Source organism: Oncorhynchus masou, chromosome 21, assembly GCF_036934945.1.
Source record: "Oncorhynchus masou masou isolate Uvic2021 chromosome 21, UVic_Omas_1.1, whole genome shotgun sequence".
In the NCBI taxonomy this organism is placed as follows: domain Eukaryota; kingdom Metazoa; phylum Chordata; class Actinopteri; order Salmoniformes; family Salmonidae; genus Oncorhynchus; species Oncorhynchus masou.
Genome location: NC_088232.1, coordinates 20,560,766 through 20,577,298, shown reverse-complemented (window position 1 = coordinate 20,577,298; position 16,533 = coordinate 20,560,766). Strand labels below are relative to the sequence as shown.

General features: G+C 40.2%; 1 protein-coding gene across 1 annotated transcript in view; it reads right to left on the bottom strand.

Moving 5' to 3' along the window:
- Positions 1-16,533, bottom strand: part of rragd (ras-related GTP binding D) — a 39,409-nt gene that overhangs the window by 17,713 nt on the left and 5,163 nt on the right. The gene's annotated exons all lie outside the window — the stretch shown is intronic.

The window sequence follows — 16,533 nt, the reverse complement described above, 5'->3', positions numbered from 1 at the left end:
TTTGAGCATGGTGAAGTTATAAATTACACTTTGGATGGTGAATAAATACACCCAATTTACTGCAAAGATAGGGATCAGGGACTTCACCATGAGGACAATGGTGAATGTAAAACAGTTACAGAGTTTAATCCTTAAGACTTTATTGACGCACCAGTGCATCAATCGAAGTAACATAAAAAAATCTGTCAGTTTAAGCTAGAGATATCCGTCTCAATCCGCCGCATCCGCCTATGTCAGCCTTCAGCATCTACGGTGGAAGGTGGCTGAGCTACAGTGGTGTTGTCAGACTATGAAACAGCCCAAGATTTTGTCTACTCACAAAAACATCTGTCACGTCTGAACGGTTTGGCCTACAACAAAAATTATATGACCACTCTATGGAAAGATGAAAAGACGACCCACAAGTGTCACGGGACTCGTCTTAAGGTAACCAAATTCATGGAAGTATGGAGGTAGTTTTTTGGCAACAAATTAAGGGGTTAAATATGTGTCCAAAATAACAAAAATATTTCCTGATCTTTCTTATATCTCCTAGACATAGAACAAACACTTTTTTTTTTATCCTCACCAAAAAAAATGTACTGTCTGTATTTTGCAATTTATGAATATGTTATTCAATGCATTTCTATGGGCTATAGAAATATGGGCTATACCCACTACCCATGTGGAAATTCTCAAAGTGATTTTTTTCTTCACCTCAAACAGAAAGTAAACAAAGTCTGTTTTAGCATCCATTGAAAATGACAATAGTTCCTCAACGTAGCCTATTTGAAAAATCTTTCCATCTCTCTTTCAATAACAGCTCAGTGTGAAGGGAGAAAAAAATGTCATGCTCTGATCCGGTGGAAACGTCATATATTAAGCCTACCTGATTACTTCTTATCCCTTGTGCAAATAGCCTACAGCTATGTCTGTCTGGAGCTCATTGGAGCAGGAAACTGAGGGCCCAGAAAATGTTATACAATGTTGCAAGTTTTCTAGAACAATCTTCAGACTGTACCCAAGGTAATAGTTGGTAGAATGTTTCAAGTTCCTTTCAGACAAGCCATGTGTAGCCAATGTGATTTATAGGATATTTATTTTAAATCAGGAAATTTTCTATCTGCAGCCGGCAATGTTTTTATTTCTTGGCTTTATGTAGGCTATTTTTACAAAGTTGGCAAATATAAGTTACTTTTAGAATTTTGATTAACCACATGATACTATTTTGAGATATAAAGGAAATGAAACCGTTCCACAAAAATGTGCATATAAAAATCATAACCGGCATGCAGATCCTCAGTAAAAGGCACATGACAGCCCACTTGGAGTTTGCCAAAGGGCACCTAAAGGACTCTCAGACCATGAGAAAAGGGTAGCCTAGTGGTTAGAGCATTGGACTAGTAACCGGAAGGTTGCACGTTCAAAACCCCCGAGCTGACAAGATACAAATCTGTTGTTCTGCCCCTGAACAGGCAGTTAACCTGTTCCTAGGCCGTCATTGAAAATAAGAATTTGTTCTTAACTGACTTGCCTGGTAAAATAAATAAATGAAACAAAGATTGAACTCTTTGGTCTGAATGCCAAGCGTCACGTCTGGAGGAAACCAACCATTTTTCAGCGGCAGGGACTGTGAGACTAGTCAGGGTCAAGGGAAAGATGAACGGAGCAAAGTACAGAGAGAGATCCATGATGAAATCCTGCTCCAGAGCGTTCAGGGTCTCATACTTGGGCAAATGATCACATTCCAGCAATACAATGACCCTAAGCACACAGCCAAGACATCGCAGGAGTGGCTTCAGGACAAGTCTCTGAATGTCCTTGAGTAGCCCAGCCAGAGCCCGGACTTGAACCTGATCAAACAGCTTTGGAGAGACCTGAAAAGAGCTGCGCTCCCCATCCAACCTGAGAGTTTCTGCAGATAAGAATGGGAGAAACTCCCCAAATACAGGTGTGCCAAGTTCGTAGCGTCATACCCAAGAAGACTCAAGGCTGTAATTGCTGCCAAAGGTGCTTCAAAGTACTGAGTAAAGGGTCTGAATACTTATGTAAATGTAATATATAAATGTGATACATATATATATCACATTTCCAAACACCTGAAGGTACCTGAAGGTACCACGTTCATCTGTACAAACAATAGTAAGTATAAACACCATGGGACCACGCAGCCATCATACAGCTCAGGAAGGAGATGCGCTCTGTCTCCTAAAGATTAACATACTTTGGTGCGAAAAGTGCAAACCAAATGTGTCATGCACAAAGTAGATATCCTAACCGACTTGCCAAAACTATAGTTTGTTAACAAGAAATTTGTGGAGCGGTTGAAAAATGAGTTTTAATGACTCCAAACTAAGTGTATGTACATTTCCGACTTCAACTGTATATACCTAAAGGGGCCTTAAAATTCATGGCATGACCATGGTATGACCATCTTAAAACAATTCCATATGTTAGCTTCGTTACTCCACATTACTAACCTAATTGACAGAGTGAAAAAAAGGAAGCCTGTACAGAATACAAATATTCCAAAACATGCATCCTGTTTGCAACAAGGCAGTAAAGTAATACTGCAAAAAATGGGGCAAAGTAATTAACTTTATGTCCTGAACACAAAGTGTTATGTTTGGGTCAAATCCAATACAACACATTACTGAGTACCACTCTCCATGTTTTCAAGCATAATGGTGGCTGCATCATGCTATAGGTGTGTTTGTAATCGTTAAGTTTTTCAGGATAAAAAATAAACAGAACGGAGCTAAGCGCAGGTAAACTCCTAGAGGAAAACCTGGTTCAGTCTGCTTTCCACCACACACTGGGAGATTAATTAACATTTCTTCAGGACAATAATTTAAAACACAAGGCCAAATCTACACTGGAGATGCTTACCAAGAAGGCAGTGAATGTTCCTGAGTGGTCGAGTTACAGTTTTAACTTAAATCTACTTGAAAATCAAGACCTGAAAATGGTTGTCTAACAATAATCACCAACCAATTTGACAGAGCTTGAAGAATTATGAAAAGAATAATGGGAAAATGTTGCACAACCAGGTGTGGAAAGCTCTTAGAGACTTACCAAGAAAGACTCACAGCTGTCATCGCTGCGAAAGGTACAAAGTAGTGACTCAGGGGTGTGAATACTTATTAGGGCTGACCCCATTTAGTCGACTGTTTGGTCGACAAGCTGTTGTTCGACTGAAATTTCTTTAGTCGAGCAGTCACAGTTTATTTTTTCACGGTGCACAAGACACCTGTCTGATTCACGCCTGTCTCAGTGGACTAATCCATTGCAGAGGCCTGCTAACGTAGCTCGCTAGCTATCTAGCCAACTTTACATAAAGTATAGTTAGCTACAGAAAGTGAATTAAATGTCACCATCTACCTAACTTCATATTAGCTAGCTATCTTGATGTAGTTATCATTGTAAAAAACTAACTCTAAATGCATTTGTGGGTAGCTAGCTAACTGCCATGGAGGAGGGTGAAAGGATAGCAGCCCCAACTATCAAAGTGAGAGAGTATAGGGCAGGTACTTGTGTAGTTCCAGCACATAGAAATGAGGATGGAGATAAAAGTAACATAATATTCAGTGCTGTATTATTGAAGTATAATGAAGTCTGTTTCCTGTGATGTTTTCTGTCCTCAGACACAGAGAGCTGTGAAAGCCTGTCTGCAGATGAAGAGGTCCCAATGAAGAGCAGTGGTTCTCAGTCCTGGTGCACATTTTTGTTTTTGCCTTAGCACTGTACAGCTGATTCAAATGATCAACTCATCATCAAGCTTCAAGTGTTATTTATGTATTCATGTGTGATGCTATCCTTGACATGATCCTGCCGTTGTCACATGTTACACATGCACATGCCTGTGCACATGCCTCTATCAATCCAATGTTATCATGATTCGTTATTAGGGATATTATACTTTAGTAATCCACAAAGACCTGGTGATGTAAAATTCTAATAAATACATTGTCTTCCATATTCCTACAGATACCTTGTAACTGGAGATTCCTTCAAAATGATTGCCTTCCATTACTGTGTAGGGCAATGCAAGGTTGGGGTGACCAGGACCATCTGGGACTCCCTCTGGGGAATTCAGGCTTGTGAAGGCTACCTGTGTTCTGTATAACTTCATGAGGATGGACACGAGGACCAGGAGGGGATCTGCAGCTCGCCGCTGTGTGCCAGAGGAGAAGTCTGCTGCTCTGCAGGATGTTTCAAGGAGGGTGGTCAACAACGCAGCAAGAGGCAATCCATGTGCCGGAGGCCTTCACCTCCTACTTCTTCGAAGACGATGCTGTTCCCTGGCAACACAAACGACTACACTATGCACAACCAAAGGCTCTTAAGAGTAAGAGTATTCTTCCATTTCCTTAGTGTCAGGATTTGGCCAGGATTGTTCCGGTTTTGGCCACTAGATGCCCCCATTGTGCTTTTTTGACCCTTTTGTTTTCCCTTGTTTCCAGTTATTATTTGCACCTGTGCCTCGTTTCCCTTGAACGTATTTAAACCCTTAGTTTTCCTCAGATCTTTGCTCAGCGATGCTGTGAACATTTGTTACTCCAGTTGGACTCTCTTGTGGTACTTTGTTTTTGTTCTCGTTTATTTATTTTTTATTATCTTTTGAGGCTTTTTTCCTGCTGTACCTACCACCTTGTGGATTTACCTTTTCACTTGGATTACCTTTTTCTCTTGGAATTACTTTTGACATTGTGGATTTATATTTTTACATGAAGTACTTTCCTTTTTACTTTATTAAAACACTGTCTCAAGTACTGCTGTGTCTGCCTCATCTTCTGGGTTCTGCCGACTATTAGTGGCTCAGTTTGCTAAGTGACTGTTTCTCACACCGGTTCCTGACACTTAGCTACAGTACCTGTCAAAGGTTTGGTCACAACTACTCATTCAAAGGTTTTTCTTTATTTTTTACTATTTCCTACATTGTAGAATAATAGTGAAGACATCAACACTATGAAATAACACATGGAATAATTTTATATTTGAGATTCTTCAAAGTATCCACCCTTTACCTTGATGACAGCTTTGCAAACTCTTGGCATTCTCTCAACCAGCTTCATGAGGTCGTCACCTGGAATGCATTTCAATTAAACCTCACTAGGGTAGGGGGCACTATTTTCACCTCCAGAAGCTAGGATATGCATATAGGAAACATTCTAAAGTTTCCAAAACTGTTCAAATAATGTCTGTGAGTATAACAGAACTGATATGGCAGGTGAAAACCTGAGAAAAATCCATCCAGGAAGTGGGATTTTTTTATGTTTGTAATTTTCTATTGGCTGCCTATACAGTATCCAATGACGTAGTACTCTGATTGCACTTCCTACGGCTTCCACTAGATGTCAACCGTCTTTAGAAATTGTTTCAGGCTTGTATTCTGAAAAATGAGGGAGTAAGACCACTCTGAGTCCGTGGATAGTGGAAAGTCCCCAGACCTGATTTCTACACTCGACCGAGAGCATGCCTTTCTTGTTTTTCTTTTATATTGACGAAACAATTGTCCGGTTGAAATATTATTGATTATTATGACTAAAAACAACCTGAGGATTGATTATAAACATCGTTTGACATGTTTCTACAAACTTTACTGATACTTTTTGGATTTTTCGTGACTGCCTTTGAGCCAATGGATTACTGAACAAAACGTGCCAACAAAAAAGAGGTTTTTGGATATAAAGAGGGACTTTATCGAACAAAACAAACATTTATTGGGTAACTGGGAGTCTTGTGAGTGCAACCATATGAAGATCATCAAAGGTAAGTGATTAATTTTATCGCTATTTTTTACTTTTGTATATTGAAACAATTAGACACCCTATAACCCACACCTACTGTACACACTTGTGTATCAATCTGATTGATGGATTGTGTCTCAGGTGTATAACTGCAGCTCCTTCCACCTTCAAAGAATAAACAGGAGGACCAACCATGGAGAATAGTAAGACACTTCATTATTTATATAACTACGCTAGATTGTTTGTCCTTGTGTGTCTGTGCATGTTTTTCAGTATAAAGTATTCTGCAGCCACTTAGTGTGGACACCAGGTGAGGCCACACACAGATTCCTGTTGACACTGTCTTTTTAACGAACTTATTTTGTCAATAACAGTCTCTCTCCTTCACTTCATCACTCTCCCACCTTCTCCATAAATCCTCTAGATCAGGGTTGCCCAACCAGTCGATTGCGATCTACTGGTCAATCGCTGCGTGCTTGCCAGTTGATCGTAAGATGATAATACATCTACTAGTCCTCCATTCACAGCAATGTCTGAAAAGTCACGTGATTTACATAAAATATGACCAGTCCCTGCCCACTTATTGACTAGTTGGCGCGGTCAGATGCCGCCCGCCAACTTCAAGTCGAGGTCACGGTAGCTAGCTAGCTAACTTTGTAGCTAGATCCGTTATTAAGTCGTTCTTAAATTGTGTTGTCAACAGCAGCAATAATTAGTGAAGGGAAGGATACAAAAAAACAGAAAACGTATAATTTCCACAAGGAATGGGAGGAGTATTACTTTTTTGCCAAATCAAACTCAAAATGTGTGCCAGGTTGCCTAGTGGTTAGAGCGTTGGACTAGTAACCGGAAGGTTGCAAGTTCAAACCCCCGAGCTGACAAGGTACAAATATGTTGATCTGCCCCTGAACAGGCAGTTAACCCACTGTTCCTAGGCAGTCATTGAAAAAAAGAATTTGTTCTTAACTAACTTGCCTGGTAAAATAAAATCTGCCATAATAGCATCGCTATCCCAAAGAAAGGTAACATAGAATGACATTATAAACCACACACAAAGCCCAGGAAAGAGATTTTCCAGCAAAGACTGAATTACGAAGAAGAAAGGTACAAGAACAAAAAAAACTACTGGCAGCGCAGCAGTCAATTTTCACACGGCCTGTGACCAAAGGGAAGGCGGCAACCATAGCATCTTATCGTGTGAGTCGCGTTCTTGCTAAGCATAAAAAGTCCTTCCAAGATGGGGAGATGATCAAGGAAGCATTTATTGAGGCTGCAGACTCGCTGTTTGGGGATTTTCAAATCAAATCAAATCAAATTTTAAGACTAAAATTATGGCTGCCATCAATGACATTCAGTTGACCAGAAATACAGTGACAAGAAGATGTGAGGGAATAGCAGAGAACCTCGAGGATCAACTGAAGAAGGATATTGACAACTGCCAGTGTTATTCCCTCCAGTTCGACGAGTCCACAGATATGGTAGATGTGGCACAGTTATGCATTTTCATTGACAACATGAGTACAAAGGAGGAACTACTCACCATTTTGCCACTGAAAGGACATACAAGGAGCGGCAGGTAGCCTAGTGGTTAGAGCCTTGGGCCAGTAACCGAAAGGTTTCTGGATCAAATCCCCGAGCTGACAAGGTAAAAATCTGTCGTTCTGCCCTTGAACAAGGCAGTTCACCCACTGTTCCCCAGTAGGCCATCATTGTAAATAAGAATTTGTTCTTAAGTTCTTAACTGAGTTGCCTAGGTAAAGGAAAACAAGGTGTGAAGATATTTTTCAAGCTTTTATGGAGTTTGCTAACAAATTCCAACGGCCCTTTTGTAAGCTTGACTTTATTACTACCGATGGGGCACCCACTATGTTAGGCCGCATTAGTGGGTTCGTTGCACTGTGCAAACAAGATGATTCTTTCCCTGAATTTCTTAGTTATCACTGCGTAATTCATCAGCAAGCCTTGTGCTGGAAGATGTTAAACATGAAAGAGGGGATGGATGTTGCGATGAAGATTGTGTGTTCTATTCGAGCAAGAAGCCTACAGCGGAGGCTATTTCGAGCTCACTTAGAAGAGACTGAAGCGGAACACACAGACCTGCTGCTGCACATGGATGTGCACTGGCTGAACTCAGGTATATTTTTAGGGAGATTCAGGGAGTTGTCGCCTGAAATCAAGGAGTTTCTCAAGGTCAAACATGCAGAATATGCACAGCTAGAGGACACACAGGCTCCTGGATTGAGCGTTTCTCACTGACCTAACTTACATGCTAAATGAATTGAATGTAGAACTGCAAGGAAAAGGCAAACATGTAATCAACATGATCAGCTCTGTGAACACTTAAATGCAAACCTCAACTGCTCACAAAAAAACTGCAACGTAACTGCACTTCTTTCAACACATGCATTCAGATACAGCACAGCTTGACAGTGCACGTAACGTGGAGCAGGTCCAGAGAATCTTATCTGAGTTTGACAGTCGTTTCACTGACTTTGCATCACTTGAGCCTATTGCCACTTATACGTGCTTTCCGTTTGGCACATACATAAATGTGGAAGTCATTGCCTCCAAAATGGGGTACCTTTTTCAGTTGGACACCACTATAGCAGAAACTGAAATTCTCCCCCTTCAAAATGACATTCAGCGGACATCCAGGGCAACCACTGAAATGAAAGAAGAGTTCTGGGAGCTACTGCTAGACGAGAAGTATCCCAACATAAGATGTGCTCTCAACTTATCAGCCCTTGGTGGATCAACCTACCTCTGTGAGTCTGCATTTTCTCACATGAAAATAATACAGTCCAAGTACAGATCTACTTTGACTGATGACCACCTTGTGGCCTGCATGAGTCTTGCAACAAGTTGCTTACAGCCCTGACTATGAAAAACGACTTGCCTCCACACAATGCCAAAAGTTAAACTAGTTGCACTTATTTGTAGAAGACATGTTATTAGTCCACATTACATTTGGGTATCAAATAAGTATTACAGCGGCAGGTCCATACTCAGTGGTGTGTTGCGTTTCATACATTTTGTTGGTTGGTTTAGATTTAGACTGGTAGATCTCATCAGGCTGGCAAATGAAAAGGTAAATCTCACGTCAAAGGTTGGGCACACCTGCTTTAGGTTATATCATCTGTGAAACCCCTCCCGCATCATCTGGAAAACCCCTCCCACATCCGAACTGGCTACATAGAGGGCACAGCATGATCAGCGGTGAGAGGTCACTTGGTCAGGTCAACAGGAAGTATTATTAAAGAGATGCTTTACATTGAAATACAGATAGAGATGTAGTAGTGCCAGAGTTAATGATCCAAGGTCAGTTTTGCATTTCACCTCCTGATGATTATGATGACTAACAGTTAGAATAAAAATAACACAAGGGCTTTAATCATGCCATTTCTTTCTCCATCTGTCTCTTGTCTTCAGGTATGTTTTGATGTGAGAGAGGATGCCAACCCCCAGTCCCGTCATTGCCATCTCACCAGCTCTTCAGATAACCTTCGGGCCAACTGGGGGCCCAAGGCTGGTTAGGAGACACCGCTAGAGACACTATTATGTAATTGTGATGAACTGAGATAATATTACGTTATGTAGCACTGTAATTAATGAATCATGTGCTGTCTTCCACGCTCCTCTGTTCTTACCACTTTCCCGTTCTGTTTTTTACACTCTCACACCTCTCTCGCCACCTCTTTCTTCCCATGTTTTTATAATGCACACCAGATGTGCATTGAAGTACAGATTGAACGTGTATTTGTGTGCTGTCTTGGCTGTGTGCTTAGGGTTGTTGACCTGTTGGAAGGTGAACCTTCGCCCCAGTCTGAGGTTCTGAGCTCTCTGGAGCAGGTTTTCATCAAGGATCTCTCTGTACTTTGCTCCGTTCATCTTTCCCCTATCCTGAATAGTCCCCTAGTCCCTGCCGCTGAAACATATCCCCACAGCATGATGTTGCCACCACCATGATTCACTGGTGCCAGGTTTCCTCCAGACGTGATGCTTAGCACGCAGGCCAAAGAGTTCAATCTTGGTTTCATCAGACCAGAGAATCTTGCACTTAAAGCTTTGATTGGTGGAGTGCTGCAGAGATGGTTGTCCTTCTGTAATGTTTTCCCATCTCCAAAGAGGAACTATGGAGCTCTGTCAGAGTGGCCCTTCTCCCCCGAGTGGCCCTTCTCCCCCGACCAAGGCCCTTCTCCCCCGATTGCTCAGTTTAGCCAGGCGGCCAGCTCTAAGAATCTTGGTGGTTCAAAAGTTCTTCCATTTAAGAATGATGGAGGCCAATTGTGTTATTGGGGACCTTCAATGCTGCAGAAATGCTTTTGTACCCTTCCCCGGATATGTGCCTCGACACAATCCTGTCTCGGAGCTCTACGGACAATTCCTTTAACCTCATGGCTTGGTTTTTGCTCTGACATGCACTGTAGACAGGTGTGTGCCTTTCCAAATCTTGTCCAATCAATTAAATTGACCACAGATGGACTCCATTCAAGTTGTAGAAATATCTCAAGGACGATCAATTGGTCACATGCATGCGATGCTTACATGTTTCACGTAAAGAGAGAAAGGGTTGAGGGAATAGGGAATGTGTTTCCTAAACAAATGAGTAATTTCGGTAACAGAACTTTTCAGTCAGAAACCAGTAAGTAAACTAAATGGCTGAAATAAGGTTGCAGCATCAGCACAGACAGCACAATAAACACTTACTGTGATGTGGTGCCTTTTCGCTGCAGTACGGAGAAGAGCGAGTGAAAGTATGCCAGTCACACAGGTACTCGCTCTCATTCATTTTAACAGTGACCATCAGCCTCTTTCAACCACTTCGCTTAAAGCATCAGACAAGCTCAGAGCATACGTAGTTGATTTCATTCAAAGACATTGTGTGAGTGTCTATATATGGAAAAATACGTTTATACCAATCGATTGGTCAAAAGAACAGGATGACTTGGTCAATCAAGATTTTTTTTCGAGTCAAAATATATTAGTGTTTTATTTTTCTTACATTTTTCATGATTGTTAGAATTTTTCTTCCACTTTGACAGAGTATTTTGTGTAGATTGTTGACCAAAAATTAAATCTATTGTATCACAACAAAATGTGGAAAAAGCCAAGGGGTGTAAATACTTTCTGAAGGCACATATACATTTTCTTATTGTATCAGGTATTTTAAAAATATATTTTGAGTTAAAATACAAATAAAATTATGTACCTAAATTGAATAAATACACAGCTCTATTTGCATATATGAATACATTAACATAAAGGGGTGGAAGAGGGCTGCAGCCACCAAACACTTGCTCTGTCTACCCTCCCTTCCTGCACTCACCTGCACTGTCTAGACTGCCTCATTAATTAATGTTGTTGTTACGTTCAACAAGTGTGTCAATAGCAGGATACCCTCAGATTGAAAATCAACATGCTTGGGTGGAGATTACGCCTATCTAAACATACTTTACATCAAACTTACACCAAACTTGGGGTCGCGGCCCCCCCCCCAATTTTTTTTTTACATTTGGTTATTAGAACCGGGGTTAGTAACCTCCAGTAGCTGCTAGATGCGGTTGTAATAAATAGAGTGGTTTCTGTTTTCTTCCTACGAATGTGGCTCTAGCTTTTGAATGGTTTAAGCTACAAACTATTATGACTCCATCACTGAAAGATAAGGACATCTATGTATTTACGTACTGTTTCCCTCTACTATGCCCACAAGCCGTTAGAACCGAGTGGACAAGACCAGACACTAAATCAGACTGGGGGAAAAATGTCATACAACATTATTACCTGATGCTCTTCTGAACTTACTGCCTGATGCTCTTCTGAATACCTTTCTGATGCATTTCAGTCACTTCAAACCATAGTGTTCAGATTGAAATACTTTAAAAAATATATTGTCTGACTGATTTGTAATAGACTGTCACAGCCCAAATAAAAAAAGTCAGCATTGGCCATTGATTACAAAACAAAATATTTACATGGTGGGGTCGGGAAAGAAATGTGATTTCAAATGGGGTAGTGGGCCAAAAAAGGAACCCCTGCTTTACATTGTTTGCGAAATCAGAGATAATATGAATGCTCATTTTCAGAAGTTGCTTTCATTTCAGCGCATCTAATTTGTAAACATTTCAACTGTATTAAATTATTACTTTTTCAATTACACAAAAAATGAACACCCATCAAAATAAAGTTCTCTTTCTTCCCTTTCTTGTGATGTAAGTGTCGAGATGGTGCATTATATCCCCGAAGAAACATTAGCGTTGTTTTTGATTCAACGGTAAGACAATGTATTCAAGACAATGTATTGAGCCCATTTCAGCCATTACCAGGGTGTTTGACAGGTCATCACAAACAGTGTAACATTAACAGGGAAAAAACGACAGGCACAAGCAAGAGTATGAAAGAGTCACAGGATTAAAATGAAAGCAATCCAGCAGGATTTAAGTGGAAAATGCATTTGAACCCCTCTAACACAGGAAATGGACGGCTGAAAAGGACAGATCCTCAGGTGGGCGTGGCATGCACGTTGCTAATGTAATGTCCATTAAGAGATTAATGGTTTCTCATGTACTGTACTTATTAACATACACAGACTAACAAGATACTACAAACGCTTTGCTGATGTCATGTCTTGTTATGTCTGTTCCTGTCCTTTCTCTTCACTCTGTCTCTCTCTGCTGGTCTTATTAGGTTACCTTCTCTGTCTCTCATTCTTCAGCTGTTCTACATCTCCCCTAACTAGCTCATTCACTCTGTCCCACCTGTTCTCTCTTCCCCCTCTGATTAGGTCTCTATTTCTCTCTCTGTTCCTGCTACTTTCAGTGTCTGATTCTTGTTTGTGTTTTTGATGCCAGAAGCAAGCTGTCGTCTCGTTTGCTTCCACCTTGTCCTATCCTGTCGGAGTCTGCCTGGCAGGTGCATCCTGCATTATACTAACGTTCTTTTTGTTCCATTGACTACGTTGGAAGAGGATTTATGCCATTCCTGTTTTTCATTAAAGAACTCTGTTTTCTGTTAAAACCGCTTTTGGGTCTTCACTCAAGTACATAACAGCTGATTACACTGAAGGCACAAAAGCAGAGAGAGGCGTTTGCTGCCCCAATCTTCCACACTAAGCATAAAACCCATTTTAAATCTATTTTTCTAAGAAACGTTTGTACCCGTGATATGAATAATGATTTCAATCATGGAAAGTTGTTTTCTCATATGGCTCATTTGGCTTCACCGAAGGTAAGATGTGAGTGACCAATATCTCTCATGATGTTAATTTTCTGTGCAGCTTGTTCACAAATGAACATCCACTGAAAACAATCAGTCAATTAATTTATGTGTATACAATAAATGAACTGAATGATGTATTCTGTTTTCAATCTTCTCTCTACACAGTATAATGGGATCATACCTCTTTCTACAAACCCCTGCCATTCTTACCTATTACTGCCACCTTCTGGATGAAATTCAAAGTGTTCATAATAAACCATTTGATTCAGCAATAATAATAATAATAATAATATAATATTAATAACAACAATATATGCCATTTAGCAGATGCTTTTATCCACAGCGACTTACAGTCATGCAGACATACATTTTTTGTATTGGTGCCCCCAGCGGGAAACAAACACACGACCCTTGGCTTTGTAAGTGCCATGCTATCACTCACATTCAGCTGAGCACAAAATTGACCAAATTACAATAGAGATGGGCCTCTGCTTTATTTGCTCAGGCCTTGTCAAAGCACTTCTGCCCAAACAACCAGCCTGTTTGGTCTCTATCGGCCATGTTCGAAGTGCACTAGGAATAGTGTGCCATTTGTCTGAAATATACCCTATTACTCACTCACTCAATCACTCTAGAGGTGTCACGAGGACAGTTCTGTGCATTCACACATATAAAAATATTAAAGGGTCGGTTCAGTATATTGACAACTTACTGTTGGATGGTTCTCACCCTGAAAGTAGTCTATCGGCGAGAATAAACTTTTCTTTAAACTGCGACTTTAAACAGCACTGTAGTAGTGTACTTGTGACAAACAAATATGTCTGGTCATATTTTTTACATTTTATTTTCATTTGTTATTTTATTGGGCCATCCCTTGCATCATTTTTAGGCCTCCTAGGTATTTGCATGTAAATGAATGTGCATGAGTACTGCCACTACGGGGAGCGGTGATGTCAAATGGGAGCGTTAGTGAGATCTTGGAGGTTTCTCATTCAATCTTGTAGAATGCCTACTACTGAACACCACTAACGTTTCTCCGTCTTATCATTCTATCCTGTATGGTATGTAATGTGCAAAAGTGCAAGATGACTCTCAAAATATTGAGGTAACATGGTTACTTACATAGTCCGTGAGTTTGGTGACGTTTTAAGGCAATTGGAGGGAGTTTTAATGGAGCGGGAAAACATGTTGGTACGTTCCCCATTGTAAGTAGGTTTGCTAGGTTGCTAATGATTTACATGTAGGGATTAAGATGGCGAACAAACGTTTTGTACTTTTAGCTCCTAATTTTTTTCTTTTTTTCTATGACCGAAGGCTCAGTTTAGTTCAGGAAATACAGTTGAAGTCGGAAGTTAAAATACACCTAAGCAAATACATTTACATTTAAGTCATTTAGCAGACGCTAAACATTTAAATTCCTGACATTTAATCCCAGTAAAAATTCCCTGTTTTAGGGCAGTTATGATCACCACTTTATTTTAAGAATGTAAAATGGCAGAAAAATAGTAGAGACAATGATTTATTTAAGCTTTTATTTCTTTCACCACATTCCCAGTGGGTCAGAAGTTTACATACACTCAATTAGTATTTGGTAGCATTGCCGTTAAATTGTGTAACTTGGGTCAAGTGTTTCAGGTAGCCTTCCACAAGCTTCCCACAATAAGTTGGGGGAATTTTGGCCCGTTCCTCCAGACAGAGCTGATGGAACTGAGTCAGGATTGTAGGCCTCCTTACTCCCACACGCTTTTTCAGTTCTGCCCACAAATGTTCTATAGGATTGAGGTCAGGGCTTTGTGATGGCCACTCCAATACCTTGACTTTGTTGTCCTTAAGACAAATTTGGAAGTATGCTTGGGGTCATTGTCCACTTGGAAGACCCATTTGCGACCAAGCTTTAACTTTCTGGCTGATGTCTTAAGATGTTGCTTCAATATATCCACATAATTTTCCTGCCTCATGATGCAATGAATTTTGTGAAGTGCACCAGTCCCTCCTGCAGCTAAGCACCCAGACATCAAGATGCTGCCACCCCCGTGCTTCACGGTTGAGATGGTGTTCTTCGGCTTGCAAGCCTTCCCGTTTTTCCTCCAAATATAACAATGGTCATTATGGCCAAACAGTTCTATTTTTGTTTCATCAGACCAGTGGACATTTCTCCAAAAAGTATGATCTTTGTCCTCATGTGCAGTTGCAAACCGTAGTCTAGCATTTTTAATGGAGGTTTTTGGAGGCTGAGCAGCCTTTCAGGTTATGTTGATATAGGACTTGTTTTACTGTGGATATAGATACTGTTGTACCTGTTTCCTCCAGCATCTTCACAAGATCCTTTTCTGTTGTTCTGGGATTGATTTGCACGTTTCGCACCAAAGCACGTTCATCTCTAGGAGACAGAATGCGTCTCCTTCCTGAGCGGTATGGCGGCTGCGTGGTCCCATGGTGTTTGTACTTGCATACTATTGTTTGTATAGATGAACGTGGTACCTTCAGCTGTTTGGAAATTGCTCCCAAGGATAAACCAGACTTGTGGAAGCCTACAATTTTTTTGGCTGATTGGCTGATTTCTTTTGATTTTCCAATGATGTCAAGCAAAGAGGCACTGAGTTTGCAGGTAGGCCTTGAAATACATCCACAGGTACACCTCCAATTGAATCAAATTATGTCAATTAGCCTATCAGAAGCTTCTAAAGCCATGACATAATTTTCTGGAATTTTCCAATCTGTTTAAAGGCACAGTCAACTTAGTGTATGGAAACTTCTCACCCACTGGAATTGTGATACAGTGAATTATAAGGGAAATAATCTGTCTGTAAGCAATTGTTGGAAAAATTACTTGTGTCATGCACAAAGTAGATGTCCTAACCGACTTGCCAAAACTATAGTTTGTTATCAAGGAATTTGTGGAATGGTTGAAAAACTAGTTTTAATGACTCCAACCTAAGTGTATGTAAACCTCCGAATTCAATTGTACATGTAAATATGCAATGTGATACAATGTGTTAAAGTGTTGACATTTGTAAAAAACAACAACAGTTTGTTAGCTTTATTCTAACCAAATGTAGCTTTGCTAAACGCTAGCTAGCTTTAGGCTAGTGGGTTTCAGCTATTGTTAACTTACGTGTTAATGGTTTAAAAGGTCATGGTTGTAGCATTGTTTAGCACAGGCCTCCAGTGAAAATTGATACTGCTGGTACAGTAAGTTATATAATGTAATGTAGCCTCTTATGGTACAATTTGATGGTTTTCATGCCAAATAGATTTTGTTGCTAGATGCTAAATACTACTGATTGAATAACCTCAGATTATATGCACTATTGGTTTGGCCATTAGTGAAAGGTAATATGTGAATGTGTTTGAATTTGTAGATGTATGGCGAGAGGTTTTTTTACTTTATTTTTGTTACTGAAATATGGAAATATAACAACGTAATACTACAATGCAACTGTAGTGTGGAATTGATTTTGACAACAAAAATATTAACAAAAGACAACCATATTTTTTAACATTGTAGAATGCCTACTACTGAACACCACTAACGTTTCTGCGTCTCATCATTCTATCCTGTTAATTCGGGTTTATCATCTGCTGACCC